The following is a 16,831-nucleotide window of genomic DNA, read 5'->3' as shown; positions in this document are numbered from 1 at the left end:
GCCTGAGGGACAGCCGGACTACCGCTTCAACGTTCTCAGGCCTGAGGGACAGCGTACACCAGCAGCCGCTAATCTAGCGCCGGGTGGACAGTTGGGGAGCCCCGCGGGGCTTTACATCGACTGTAGGCTGGACGGCGTCTTACTGCGGGCGCTCGTGGACACCGGCTCCACTGTTTCCCACGGGTTGTGGAACTGTGAACCGCTCATCGCCAGGCAAGCAAGCAAGACTTTTGGGTGGGGGCACCTATGGGGCGAATGGGCGTGGACACTTACAGCCAGCTCGGCTCTCCGATGTCATCTACCGGGTGCGGTTGGCAGGGCGGGCACGAGTTTTGCTCCACCGGGACCGTCTTGCGCCTTACCAGCCGCACGCCGGGGAAACATCGAACTATGTGGAGGCCGGACCGCCTCAGGACTACATTCGCGTTCATCCCTCACCTGCCAAAGGACGCCGGCGTTCCCAGCGCCGACCGCCTCCACGCCTCTAAGGCAAAGTTCGTCATGGTGACCAGGGACGGTCACAGCTCAGGTGGGGGCAGTGTGGCGTGGGCGGGGCGGCGGCTGACGACCAGCATGCCTTGCGGGAATGTCGGTGTGTTCACCAAATTGGGGAAAGGTGTTTGGGTTAGTGGCTTCGGCCCTGTTGTGTGTGAGGGGGGTGTGACGTGTGAAATGTGCTCCAGTTCAAGCTAGTGCTGAATTGGATGTAGGCTCCTGAGTGAAGGTGCTGCTCATGCCTTACATGCTGTGTGCTTAATAAAGTACTCCCAGCCATTGCATTGGGTAGCAAATAAGCTCACTCGTCTCTCCAGCATTCTTCCCGGCGTAAAAACGCTACAATATATACACATACATAATTATTATCACAACAGACATAAAAATCATAAACTAATAATGAAGTATTTATATAAGGGACTTTAGCTTAACACTAAGTAGTCAGATGTTCACAGCTGGTAGAAAATGTTTTTTTTCTTATAGCAAGTCTAAACTCATCAATAATGTTCCAGTGAACAATGACAACATTAAATATTGAATTCAAAAGACTTTTCATATTTGCCTATATTCTTATCATAAGTACCTGCTAGACTTATTGTCATTGGTTTATTAGTTCATAAGTGTTTATTGGTTATTAATATGCTTTTTATAAGATGATTTGTTTTTTTAAATACTTTACTAAGTAATGTTTTTAAACTTAAACTAAAAAACACTTGAATCAGCCAAAAGATCAACACCATCACCCATTTGCACCCTCACATACGCCTAAGGTTCACCTATGCCTGCTGAGACCAAAAGCCAGCCCTTCCAGTCAAATCCCACAGAAAAAGTCAATGCAGCACAAATAAGTCAATGCTGTCCATGATAAAAAGGAACCAGAACACCAGGGTCCACCAGGAAAAGAGCCCAAGTCCCCCAACCTGGCCTTCAAACTTAACACATTATTTATCACATGTAAAGCTCTATAAAATATTTCCCGTTTTAGTGTTAGGAAATAATTGTATTTAAAAATTTCAGTAAATTATTTAAGCCTACCTGAACTTTGAAGTAGTTAAGCTATCAGTGATAAAGCTTTTAACTATCTCAGTGTCCTTTAGAGACGTTCTGTAGTATCTCACTAACTCAGTCAATAGCAATCTTGTCTTAGACCTAAATGCAAACCATCTCCTCCCTCCTGTACAAAAGAGACGAATGGAAATCTGAGATGATCATGGAATGACTGACCAAAAAAAGCCATTTGTTGAATTGGTCTTGTTGAATCTTTGTGATTTAAGAAAGAATTATTTAGTTCAGTTGTGATCATTAAACTTATAAAGCATAAAGATGACCTTTACTGAATCGTAACCATGGATACGGCCTTATCAGGACCGGTTTGGGAATCTGCATCACTGCTGACAGTTTTATTTACAACAAAAGTGTCAGGAACTGACACAAATCTAGAGCAATGCTGGTCTAAATGCTTTATAGCATAAATCTCCTCTAATTATCCTATCAAAAATAAATAAAGCGATGAGTAAATATAGTTATCAAACTGTGTGGTTTTGTGCTTCTGTTAAGCGTGGCTTTACCCGTGGATCCCTGATGAGACCATTACTCCTGGGGCTACACAGCCTATAGATATGACTGCAATGTTGAAAAAACACACAGGACTTGTGGAGGGGAGAACTGGCAGTCCTTATGAAACAATCATGGTATTATTACAACCATTATTGGAGCTGGTATGCTTTATGCGGAAGGACAGACACAACAAACAGATTGTTTTCCTGAAGGCAGATGTCTGGGGTTCTTAGTCATGGCACACTCGCAGCATCCCCTCACATACCATCTGACATGTTCAGCCATGTTAGGCCACCAGAAACGTTCTTCCAGCTGTGAGAGGGTCTAATTGGTCCCAGGGTGACCAGTGCCCAATGACGTGTGAATGTGGTGGATGAGTTGATCACGTTGAGTAGTGGGAATGTTGGTTCTGTTTGAAAGGCCATTCTGGTGGGTTTGGGTGATATCATCCAGATCCCATTGGATAGGAGAAATAAATACGGATGAGGGTAGAATATTCTCGGGGGGTTTCAGGTTCATAAAGACGAGAGAGAGCATCCACCATGTTTTTTCATCCTGGTCGATAGGAGATCGTGAAATTTAATTGTGTGAAGAATAGCGCCCCCCGTGCTTGTCGTGGTTTTAGACGTTTGGCTTCTCTGAGGTATTCTAGATTTCGATGGTCGGAAGGGACTGTAAATGGGGGTAATGCCTCCTCCAACCAGTGTGCGCGGAATTGGACACTGTACCCCTTCACACAAACACCCCTCCTTTCGCTATCACACACACACACACACACACACACACACACACACACACCCTCCTATCACCTTCACACACACACACACACTCACCCTCCTATCACCTTCACACACACACTCTCTGTCTCTCTCTCTCTCTCTGTCTCTCTTCTTTTCAAAGGTAAAGTGCAGGTTAATTTGTTTTATTTTTACAGCAATGATTCCTTTAGCGTGTGCTCACGCGTGTGTCATTAGCAATGTTCCTTGGTAGTTTTTTACATAAAACAGTCTTAATGTTGATTTGTGTGTATGTGAGACAAACCTAAATAAAAGAGGAGGAAGGGTTACTGTGTAAGATGAGACAAGGGAGAGGGTGGCTCTAATTACTCCTCTCCTTTTACTTTAGCTTCACACACATACTTAAACACACACACACACACACACACACACACACACACGGCACCTACTGTATTTATTTTTACTTTAATTTTTTAAGGTAAAGTAGGGTAATTTTTTTATTTTTACTTTACATTTTATATTAATTATTTTTATGTATTTATTTTTTTGGACTGTGGAATGTGTGAGTTTCCATTATTTCTTATGGGAAAATCCGCTTTGGTTCACGAGTGTTTTAAAATACGAGCCCACTTCCAGAATGATTTATGCTTGAATTATAATCCAAGGTTCCACTGTATGTAAATTCATAAAACAGCTTCTACTCTCTGATTTAAACCGAAGCTGTACAAACGTACATATCCAGCGCATACATTTCTATTACTGCAAATATGTGATGATAATTTTAAATCAATTAATTCTAACAGGGTTGTGTATAATAGTCCTATTCTTTACTGAGGTTCCAGTCCTCAGTGTGTAATACAATCATGATCATGTTGGTAGAACAAGACAATGATCCTTATGCAGACCTCACTCACTCACACACACACACACACACAATTTATGAAAGTTGTTAATTGAAAAACTCTTAAATTATTTTTAACATGTCAATATGTTTATTTTAAAATATATTCAAAATTCAAATTTTTTTATTTTATTGGTCACATAAACAGTACACAGTCATACACAGTACGATATGCAGTGAGATGCTTATACGACCGCCAGTGACCTTAAAATCTAAATTATTGATAAGAAATAAATTAAGAAATGGAATAAGAATAAGAATAAAACAGAAAAACTAAGCTGCAGAGAAAAATAGAACTACAAAATATAGGATATAAAAATATATTTTTTTAAACTAAGCTGCACAAAATATAGACAATAATGGATGCAGAAATATGAAAAATATGATAAAATGTGCAATATGAAATGAATAGAATTGTACAAAAAGTATGAAAAATTAAATGAAATACAAATGTCCAGAAACATGCAGGGTGAGTGCAAATGTGCATCAATGTTCAAATGTATGATGTCCATAAATGGACCATAAATGTTGGGTGTGAGCAAAAATATAAAAAATCTATACATATAATACTGTGCAAAAACCTATTTTTGTTATATTACATGAAACTAAACTAAGTAGATTAAATGAAAGGAAGATTGTCAGATGTTTTACTGTGACAGACTGCAAAGTGCATAAAGATACCTTTTAAAAACATGTTTATGTAACAACCTGAGCAGCAACCTCATTTCCCCTCTCGTCTGTTCCAACCAACTCAGCATTCATCATCAGCAGTTACTAATCACCGACCTGATCAACTGTCATCTTAAGGACAGGACTTAAGTTAGATGTTTTATATTTAGTGATTTATTTATATAACAAACAAAAACTATTCTGCGGATCAGGGACTGGACTGAACACGAGAGCCAAAAGCTTGAACATGACTGAACATGTTAGGCACAAAATCTTTTAGGAAGCCTGGAGAACTATTCCTCAAGACTACATTGTAAAGACAAGAAAGTCTGGCTCTGATCTGATCAGCCCAAGGTACAGCCTGTTTGGTATAATTCATATAAATATGTTTGGGTCAAAAACAAAACAGCTTATTTACCAAAGAACACCATGCCCACTGTGAAGCCTGCTTCTCTCCAGCTGGGACTAAAGCAGTTTTTACGTGATGGCTTGTGACTGCAGATTCTTAATCCTTATATTTTCTTATAGTTTATTTTCAGATTTTTTATTCCATAACACTACTTTGTGAAAATGCTATGCAAATAAAATTCAATTGAACTGAATTTGAACTTTTAATCCAAGTCCAATTGCCACTGGATAGCACCTTTCGGATAACTATGACATAGATGAATGTTATTCTCTACAGACATTTACACCATGTGGTTACGCTGCTAGGGAACCCGTATGATTTCAACATAATTGACTGCATACATCCACCAAATGTCTAAGAAGACATTTCCTGCTCATTTCCTGTTCTTTCTTGCTCTGTCTCTTGTGGAAGCACTTTTACTGGATCGTTTAGTAAATTTGATTAAAGCTCAGTTTGCATAGGCACAGCTTTTAAGTGCTTTGTCTATGAGTTTGTGTCCCCAGCCGAGTGGTATGTAGGGTTTTAATCACTCCAAGTGCTTCAGAGAATGATGAGACTCGGAGAGTAAACACTGATCTGCATGTCGGGGTGATGGTGTACGTCAGGCGTCTTGGCTTCTGTCTCTGTAGATGGTCATGTAGTAGACTGGATAAGATAACTGAGTAAATCAACAACAACAAGTCATAAACAGCACCATGGAATAACCCAGTCATTAATAGGAATTTTCACAGCTAAAGCACAAAGTATCCAACAGATGTGTAAAAAAAGAGAGTGAATACCAGCCTTTTACCATTTGTTGAACGTGACTATTTATTTGCCTGCTTCAGGCAAATCAGCTTAAACAATTCTCTTTGTACTTTTGTGCTTTACCTATAACCTTGAATAAACTAAAGAAGGTGTTTGAGAAAGAGTGGGGGTGGGGAATAGTTTGACGGTTTGAGGTGAACCATTTTAGACTCGGTTCTTCAAATTTCCAATGTTCCATTTTTCATAATCAGCCCTCAACACGTCTACATGCACACATTTTTGTCTATAGTTCCAGTAATTAAAATATTACAATGTAGCTAAGGACATATTATAATAAACAGAATGAGCAGTTCATCCAATGAGAAGACTTAAGAGTTAATTATTCAGTTCAATTCAGTTTTATTTTTATAGCGCTTTTAAAATTGTCATTGTCACAAAGCAGCTTTGCGAATGCATGCCCAGTAGATAATGAACGCAGCACTCTCTGAGAATATTCTGTTGTTCTGAGTCACTTTTAAAGACACATTCAAAAAGACCGAATCATTCATACCTAATCCAAGATGGCGCCCATGAGGTCGGCTGCCGTCACGACTGCTTCGACCTATTTTACTTTGTTTTTGTTTTTTTAAGATATCTTTGAGTAACTTTAAACCGGCTAATTCATCACCATGAAGTTACGTTAGTTATGATAGAGACACTCTTGTTTCTCTTGGTATACAATGTACTCACAATTCAACGTTTTAACTCCGGATCCGAGCTGGCCGAGTGAGATCCTGAGGGAAAACAAAGGACGCGACGTGAAGCGGCGGCCCCGAGGGAAACGAGCCGGCGTCAGGAACAGGCTGAGAGCCCGTGCACACCGCACACCTCTGCCTAGCATCCTGCTCGTCAACGTCCAGTCACTGGAGAACAAACTCGATGACCTCAGGACCAGGATAAAGTTCCAGAGAGACATACAGGACTGCAATCTCCTCTGCTTTACCGAGACATGGCTGAACCCAGCGGTGCCGGAGCACGCCATCCAGCCGGCCGAGTTCTTCTCGGTTCACCGCATGGACAGGACACGGGACTCGGGGAAGTCAAGGGGAGGCGGCGTGTGTTTAATAGTGAACAGCAGCTGGTGCAACAGCGCGAGCATTGTTCCTCTCACTTGCTCCTGCACGCCAAATCTGGAACTACTGTCCATCATGTGTTGTCCTTTTTATTTACCTCGGGAGTTTACATCGGTCATAATCAGCTCCGTTTATATTCCACCACAAGCGGACACGGACACTGCCTTATGCGAGCTGCATGAGGCACTCACACAGCACCAGACACAATACCGGGACGCTGCGCTTATTGTAGCGGGGGACTTTAACAGTGCCAACCTCAAACGCGCAGCGCCGAACTTTTATCAGCACATCACCTGCCCCACCAGGGGCGAAAGGACACTGGATCATTGTTATACAACGGTCAAGGACGGCTACAAGGCACAATCTCGCCCTCCGTTTGGTAAATCCGACCACGCCACCATCTTCCTCATGCCAAAATACAAACAAAGGCTGAATCAGGAAGTTCTGGTTCAGAGGGAGGTCGCACGCTGGACGGACCAATCGGTGGCCGCGTTACAGGACGCACTCGATGATGCAGACTGGGACATGTTCAGGAACAGCTCCGATGATGACGTCAGCGTGTTTACGGAAGCGGTTGTGGAAAAAGACTATTAAAACGTTTCCCAACCAGAAGCCGTGGGTGGATAAAACCATCCGCGACGCTCTGAGATCTCGCACCGCTGCCTACAACACGGGACTCGTGTCGGGGGACATGGAACCATACAAGGCTGCGTCATACAGCGTCCGGAAAGCAGTGAAAGAGGCGAAGCAGTGCTACGGGAGAAAACTAGAGTCACAACTCCAACAGACTGACTCTAGAAGCCTGTGGCAGGGATTAAGGACAATTACGGACTATAAAGCACCAACAACCGGTATGACGAACGCGGACATGACTCTGGCAGACGAGCTGAACACTTTCTATGCTCGCTTCGAGGCTGCCGCTAAAGATGCTAGCGATGCTAATGCTAGCGATGCTAATGCTAGCGGCGTTAACGGCTGCAGACAGGAAGACACTGCCAGCACTGGAAACGCGTTCATCATCACCGAGCATGACGTGAGGAGAGCCTTCAAGAGAGTGAACACCAGGAAAGCAGCAGGACCAGACGGCATCTCAGGCCGTATCCTCAGAGCCTGCGCAGACCAGCTAGCACCTGTGTTCACTGAGATATTCAACATCTCTTTATCTCAGTCGGTGATCCCTACATGCTTCAAAGAGTCCATCATTGTTCCTGTCCCAAAGAAACCTCAACCTGCTTCTCTTAATGACTATCGCCCTGTAGCTCTCACCTCAGTAATGATGAAGTGCTTTGAACGCCTGGTCAGAGACTTCATCATTTTTTCACTACCAGACACACTCGACCCACTACAGTTTGCATACCGCCCCAACCGTTCTACTGATGATGCCATCTCCTACCTCCTCCACACATCACTCACTCACCTGGACTCTAGGAAAGGGAATTATGTGAAAATGCTCTTCATCGACTACAGCTCTGCATTTAATACCATAATTTCCTCCACACTCACCACCAAGCTGGAGCACCTGGGACTCAGCTCATCTATGTGCCAGTGGATCTCCAACTTCCTACCTGGCAGACCACAGGCAGTAAGGATGGGCGGTCATGTCTCAGCCTCCCTCACTCTCAGCACTGGAGCACCCCAGGGTTGTGTTCTGAGCCCCCTGCTGTACTCTTTGTACACCCACGACTGCGTGGAGACTACCAACTCCACCGCCGTCATCAAGTTTGCTGACAACACTGTTGTGGTGGGCCTGATCGCCAACAATGATGAGTCGGCCTACCTAGAGGAGATAGGAAATCTGGAGAAATGGTGCCAGAGGAACAATCTCCTCCTGAACGTCAGCAAGACAAAGGAGCTGATTGTGGACTTTTGTACAAAGCAGGAGAGAAACTACCAGACCCCAGTCATCAAAAGCAGCCCAGTGGAGAGAGTGGACAGCTTTCGATACCAGGGTGTTCACATCACGCAGGACCTGTCATGGTCCTGTCACATCAACACCGTGGTGAAAAAGGCCCGGCAGCGTCTCTACCACCTCAGACGCTTGAGAGACTTTAGACTGCCCTCCAAGGTGCTAAGGAATTTCTACTCCTGCACCATAGAGAGCGTCCTGACGGGAAACATCACAACCTGGTTCGGGAACAGCACCATGCAGGACAGACGAGCTCTACAGAGGGTGGTGCGTTCAGCTGAACGAATCATCCGCACCAAACTCCCTGACCTGCAGTCGATCTACAGCAAACGGTGCTGGACTAAGGCCAGGAAGATGGTGAAGGACCTCAGCCATCCCAACAATGGACTGTTCTCTCTGTTGTGGTCTGGGAAGCGATTCCGCTCCCTGAAGGCCAACACAAAGAGACTGAGGAGGAGCTTCTTCCCGCAGGCCATAAGGTCTCTCAACCACCCAATACAGGACTAATATCATCTCTTTTACATCCAACAGTGGGCATTCAAGGACAGTATGGACACATTCATGCACAATTTTTGCACTATATACTTATACTTTCATTATGGACCACTGCACAAATCACTTTAATAATAAGACACTTTAAGAAGTCAGTCACTTTAAGTCAGTCACCATTTTTTACATTACTTATGGACAAATTTCTATTTTCTTCTTTCATATTATGGACAAATTTCTATTTTCCTCTTTCATATTTCTATATTATATATATTTTGTTCTTATTTGTACAGTATATTTTTATTCTAATTTTATCTTAGGTAGCACAGTATATTTCTACTTTTACTAGTTAATTTTATTTTTCTGCAATATTTCTTTTACTGCAATATGTCTTTATTTTTACTTGTACAGTATATTTTACCAGTTAACTTTATTTTCTACCGTATTACCTTTTATTTATATTTATTTATTATGTTTAAGTTTTTATTTTAAGGTCACTGGTAGTCGAAAAAGCATTTCACTGCATATTGTACTGTGTATGACTGTGTACGTGACAAATAAAATTTGAATTTGAATTTGATAAACAACCCATCACTAGTGGAGAAGAACATTCTCAGACGAGGATGCAAGAAGTCCAGGTGCAAAAGAAGGTGCTGCAGACATTCAGGATTCCTTAATCTGCAAATGCAGTGGCAATTGCTAATAATAAGTAGAATAAGGAAAACCTAAATATATAACAATATAAACCAAAAAATAAGAACTTTGTGTAGCTTTTGAGGTTGACCTTTGTGGGTTGTGTTGACTTGCCAGTCCACAGCTTGCCAGTATGGGCTACACATCTTTTACACATGACACTGGATGCCTGTTTAATCTTATTCATGATAATTCCTTATTTTGTTAGTAAATATTAGGCAAAGTAATGTCACACGACAGTGAAGCGCCATTACAGCAAGAACTTTGTTTATGCTAGGAGTGAATCACTGCTAAGCAAATTAAAATAATAATATTTTGCCCTAATTTTTTTTTTCTAATTATAAAAACTGTAATGTAAAATCAGTACCAACCACAAATAAATAAATGAACAGTATGAACAGTGGGATTAAAGATTTTAAGTTAAACATTTTTTATTATAGTGTCACGATTCGGGTGTATCGGGCTGTTGGGACGCCGTGGGCTTACAAAGGGCAGGCATAGATGCAGAGGGTTCTTTTCAAAAATAAAGGAGTTTTTATTGACAAAACAAACTAATAACATGAAACTAAACAAACAAAACACTGGCTCTGGACAACATCACACTGAGGTATTTATAAACCAAATCACATGGGGATACAAGAAAACCCTTAACACTTCACATCTACCTAGAGTGGGGACAGAGACTCTCACAGTCAGGCTCTAATACCTGAAACATACACACACACACTCGCTCTGTGTTGTGACACAGGCTCAGTTACAAACAGGCTCTAATACCTGGGACATACACACACACTCGCTCTGTGTTGTGACACAGGCTGGATTACCCACAGGCTCTAATACCTGGGACATACACACACTCACTCTAGGCTAGACATTTTTCCCTCATAGGGCTGTGATCAAGGCTTAAAAACACATCTTGTATACACGTAATCCAGGCTCTTGCTGGTGGAATAAAACCTTGTCTGCTACTACGAGAGCCACACAACACGACCCACGCTCCTATGAGCGGCACACACACGACCCACGCTCCTATGAGCGGCACACACACGACCCACGCTCCTATGAGCGGCACACACACACACACTACACACGCAGACCCACGCTCCTATGAGCGGCACACACACACACACTACACACGCAGACCCACGCTCCTATGAGCGGCACACACACACACACTACACACGCAGACCCACGCTCCTATGAGCGGCACACACACACACACTACACACGCAGACCCACGCTCCTATGAGCGGCACACACACACCCTACACACGCAGACCCACGCTCCTATGAGCGGCACACACACACACACTACACACGCAGACCCACGCTCCTATGAGCGGCACACACACACACACTACACACGCAGACCCACGCTCCTATGAGCGGCACACACACACTACACACGCAGACCCACGCTCCTATGAGCGGCACACACACACTACACACACGACCCCCGCTCCTATGAGCGGCACACACACACACACTACACACGCAGACCCACGCTCCTATGAGCGGCACACACACACACTACACACGCAGACCCACGCTCCTATGAGCGGCACACACACACACTACACACGCAGACCCACGCTCCTATGAGCGGCACACACACACTACACACACGACCCCCGCTCCTATGAGCGGCACACACACACACACTACACACGCAGACCCACGCTCCTATGAGCGGCACACACACACATATCATGCACATCCTACCTACCTCAAAGAGCTTTACACACACATCCTCACACACCCGCGGACTCGTAGAGCAGACCCAGGCTTTAGAGCTTATATTAAACACCGGGAAAAGACACTAAATACATACAAACGAAATAACAAGGAATGACTGCAAACCAAAGAACACTAGTCACATAATTAATAATCACAAAAGACTGCAAAACCAAAAATACACAATCACTTTTAACTTAAACATGCACTCAGAGCCAGTTCAACTCAAAAACTGAATTCAAACAAAATAAAACAAAAGCCCACTAGACATTATTAATGCTCGACCCAGTTTCCCAGAACTGACAGCTTTTTATAATGTCCCTAATGAGCCACCTCGGTTCAGGTGAACTTCGTCAACACCTGACCGAGGTGCCTTCTGGGAAACTGGGTCTTCTAACAAAACTACATACAAAAAAAACAAACAGCCACAGTGCCCTCTAGGGGCAGTCCCTTACATATAGATATATCTGATAACATGTAAGAAGAGCTTTCTCACATTTTGTTTTTGTATATCATATAGTCTTGAATTTAAGTTATTTATGGTTTTCAGTTGCTTGACTTTGTGACAACACATACCTTAACTAGAACTACCAGGTTTTTCTGACCCCTCCAGCCCTACCAGAGGTAGGCCAAATGGCCCCTTGGTTTTAAACTAACAACTTAATCACCGACAATTGACTCCCATTCATTTAAGTAAGTAATTAAGTAAGTAATTGCCACATTTACAGAACAAATGCAACTGTTCACTTGTGATTAAGGATATGGCCCCTCTCTGGTAGAGCTAGGGGGATAGGGCCAAATTTTTGGCCACCCTGTTTTTATTTAAATTTTATTGTTCACAAATTTCTACCACTTCTCATTTGATGTCACTTTTGTTCTACTTTTATTTTAATCTCCTAATAAACAATTCCTAATTCGCATTAACATTTACAATTACAGAAATTGGCAGGAGCTTATATCCAGAGCGACTTGTAGAGGTCTGTTCATCCTGATCTTTGTTCACATAGTAATAAGCTGAGAATGACATCAGCCTAAACACTTTGTTATGGAGAAATGGTGAGAGAGTAGTAGAGTAAGGGTGTGCCTTGCCCTATCATCCAAAGATCACTAGTTTAACTCTGTAGCCTCTCGCAGCAGGGGGTCTAGAGAGAGCTGATTGGCCAAGGTCTTTCAGCAGGGTGGGATGGGAGGCACTTAGCACTCTCACATCAATCACGGCACAGCAATCTACACGGCGTCGCACAAGTGAAATAGTGCTGTTCTCTGAGTGTGTTACCGAGTGTGTTCAACGGTGCGTGAGCGAGCAGGTCGAAAATTGTCACATGATTAGATGAGAGTAAATTAGAAAGAAAATCGAGGAAAATTTGGGGAAATCAACTCCAAAATTTAATACATTTTAATGAGCTTTAAGTGGGAAATGTTCACAAGCTTTAAAAAGGTTAATTAAATGTCTTATGCTTTTGATCACTCTTGTTGTAAAAAACAACCATGCTGTACTATTGTGCATTAAATATCACTGCTTGCCTTTTAAAAAAAATTATTTATTTATTTATTCATTTACTCATTCATTCATTCATTTATTTATTTATTTATTTATTTATTTATTTATTTATTTATTCATTCATTCATTCATTTATTATTTTATAGGTGGTGGGGGGCAGTCTCCACTGGAATCAATCAGTGTTTGATTAGTAGAAGTCAAATCACTAATATAAGTAATAAAATAATTCAAGAAATTCATATATAACAGACACTAAAGTTGATATGCTAATTAAAATAACACACAAAGATACAAGCAACAACGTAACTTATGTACACATGTTTTAAAGTTTAAAAATTACAGCTAAATGCTTAGTTGTAGCTCCCAAATAATGAACATACAGAACACACATAATAAACACACACACACACACACACACACACACATTACAGTAATACTAGCTCAACAGGGTGTTTGACATATGAATGTTCTAGGTAAGAAAACTATAACCAGTACATGTACAGATGTAACAAATACTTTGCAACACAAATAATCTCTATTATTAACTCCTAATAGCTTGAGTGTTGGGGAATGTATCAGTGGTGAGCTAAAATTTGGAGGTAAACCATCAATGATATGTTTTTATATGTGACCTTGAAACACTGCTTTCTTATTCATGGATAAACCCAGCTGCTTATTTGTTTTCCTTCAGGCAAATTGGCTTATGCAAACTCTTCTGTCTCGTTCATCCATTGTTAATTAGACAAACTGAGTAAACAAAAGTTTGCATACCCCAAAACACAAAAGTTTGTGTTTGTTTATATAAAAAAATTAAAATATATATTCACTGATGAGCCATAATATTCTGACTACTGACAGGCGAAGTAAACAACATTGATCACAAATTATACCACAGTAAACTGGTGACAGGATCAGGGGCATCCAGTTAGATCCCACAGAAACACCAGTGCAGCACAAATAAATCAATCTAGCTACAATAAAAAGGCACCAGAACACCCAGTGCACCACAGCCCACCATGCACGGGGTCCAGCAGGCAAAAGGCCCATAGACACCACAGCAGCCCTCAGAGGACACACCCCAAGGGACAGAGGTGGCACAAGAGGAGCCCAAAATATAGATGGTTTTAATGTTATTGTTTTTAATGTTGCAACTGATTTGTGCATTATTACACCTTTGTGCATTTTTGTACACACAATAAAACAAAACCAAAGAATGCCCTTATTGTTGTTCTTTCTGCAGGATTATCTTTATGACATCTGAAGCCGTATGTAGTATTTCTAATCAGTTCAATGGGAATAAATGATCTTTGTCACTACAAAAGTATCAGGAATGGGTTTGTCTTCACCCTGTACTTACACTTATCATACCAAACACCTATGTGTAATACATTTCTTTTTAAATAATGATTGGTCCTCTTGTACTGGTTGTTACACTTGATCATTAGTCAGTCCTATTATCATAGCAACATAGGTGAAGTCTTTTTAATCCTAATGTATGTTTTTTATTGTTTCTTTAAAAACAGGATTTAATTATGGTTTTGCTGTAAAGTAATAAAGTCTGACAGAGTGTCTTTATCCTGAAACAGCAAAGAGTTGGGCAAGCAGCAAACATCAATAACAAATTCAGAGCAAGACCTCAGGTACCTGCGAGAACCAGGTCTCCAGTACTTTGTGTTGACTTGTAATGCAAGTGGCCAGAGGAGGGGACATCAGAAGTGGTGCGCGAGGAAGCAGAAGCATGGCAAGTGGGCGGGGGTCTGTGCTCAGCTAAAAACAAACCCTAGTAACCCTAGCAAATCTCAAGTCCATGCTTCCTAACTTCCATCAGTATGCAGTTTGCAAAAAGAAGGGACAACACACTGGATCTTGTGGAAGATGTGATTTAAATGTGGGAGTTTCTTTTTTTTTTTTTTTTTTAAATAAGGATAAGTTCAAAATGATCCACCCTCCGGTTATATTAAATCTTCCGTTGGCCACACTTCTCTTATCGGCATTTTCCGTTTAAGTCACTGCTGTGCAGGTATAAACGTGTTACATCAGTTAATTTGTAAGCGAGGTGCATGAATTCTTTAAAAGAATCATTACTGGTGACAAGACACTGATTCATCACTACAAGTCTGAGAGTAAACAGCTGAGAAAAAGTTCAAAAGTCTTTACCATCAGCTGAAAAATCCATAAATGCTTACAGTTTTTTGGCCAGTATTGAAACATTATCAGAAAAAAAGGTTCAAAAGCTGAAGAGTTTAAGCCTAAATTTTGGATTAGACACAGAAAGCCGCTATCCGAGAGTGTCATGATCTCACACACTTCTGCACATACTCTCAACAATCTGAGGTGTTAAAGCATCCCCCCTATAGACCTGATCTCACTCCATCAGACTAAAACATTTTTAATGAGGGAATACAAAAGCTTGGTGACAGATGAAAAAAAAATTACTGAAAAAAATTAAATGAAGTTATTTAAATAAAATTTCACAGGCAGAGTGGGTATACTTTTTGACTCATCCTCTCATAAGGTCATTTCATTCTAGTTTGAGTTTCCTTAATCCCATTTATTACTTTCTATGGGTTTATTGCTGTTATTTGTTCTAATTCATTTTATTTTCAATATTTCTTATTTTCTTATATGACATACTTCTTGTCTCTTGCAAGGAGCAGCTTCTGGTTCTGAAAACTGAAAATGCCAAAATGTGCAGTTTCTCATTTGACCACTAGAAAAAAGTGAGTCAATGCCCAAAGTGCTCCATGTTAACATGCCTTAACATTTCAACAGGAATGAACATATTTACAGCCTGGAAAAAAAAATCTCTCCATAGATAGATTACCCTGTACGGTAGTAAAATCTTATGTCACTCATCAGGTCATACCATTAACCCATAACATGGTTCATACTTGGAGGCATGGCCAGTTTAAGTGACAGCTACACTGCTGTTAAACCACTCTCATTTTAGCTAGACAGCTAACGGGTTTACCACATGTATTAGCATATAAATTGATGTTAGCCACCATAGCATTTTAGTTAAGCTCTGTACAGCTCTGACCCTGCATTGTGGCTTCTTGACTGTGTAAAATACATAATTTTATTGGGCATCCTTTTAACCCACTCATGTTTAGGACATTATAAGTTTCAAGTTTTATTGTCATATGCACAGTAAAGAAACATGTTCCCCCATACAATGAAATTCTTCCTTTGCTGTCCCCAATGAACGATACCAAAAAAAAAAAAACAATAAGCATAAAATAGAATGAAATTAAAAAATAATAATTAATAACCCTGATGTAGGAATATTCTTTTTCCAGGTGAGAGAGAGAATGATGGATGCCAGCAGCAATCGCATCTAAGGTTGACCCGTTGGGCCAATAGGCATATTGTGGGGGTTCACAGTATCTGGTATTCTGTTCTGAATATGGGCCAGAACCTCAAAACACTTTATAATGATTGGAGTGAGTGCTAGTGGGGATGGGGTGTAGCCCTATACCATATGGGCCTGCACCACATACAGTATGTTGCTATAAACGTACGCTAGTGTATTTTTATTACACGTGGAAATGTCTACATTTGAAAAGTGCTGAAAGTATTTAGAAAAAAAAGTCTGTAAATTACAGTACACTGGTTAAAGTCGGCTGCGGTGATAAAAACAGCGCTGGGGTGAGCCCTCTCTACTGCTAAGTTTGCTTAGTGCTACCATGGAGCTCGCAGGGAAATATAAACAGTGGCTTAAAACACAGTGGTAAATTCCCTCAGCAGATAGTAAGGACAGCATTTTAGCATTTTAAACTCCACATCTGGCAAATAGTGCTTATAAACAGTCTGTATGTCTCCACACCACGAGTTATTTATAAGCACACACACACCTTGCCCTTTAGCCTTACCGGTGGCTT

The sequence above is a fragment of the Clarias gariepinus genome, chromosome 2 (genome assembly GCF_024256425.1).
Source record: "Clarias gariepinus isolate MV-2021 ecotype Netherlands chromosome 2, CGAR_prim_01v2, whole genome shotgun sequence".
In the NCBI taxonomy this organism is placed as follows: domain Eukaryota; kingdom Metazoa; phylum Chordata; class Actinopteri; order Siluriformes; family Clariidae; genus Clarias; species Clarias gariepinus.
The sequence above is the reverse complement of the archived record's forward strand: the minus strand, read 5'-3'. Positions refer to the sequence as shown.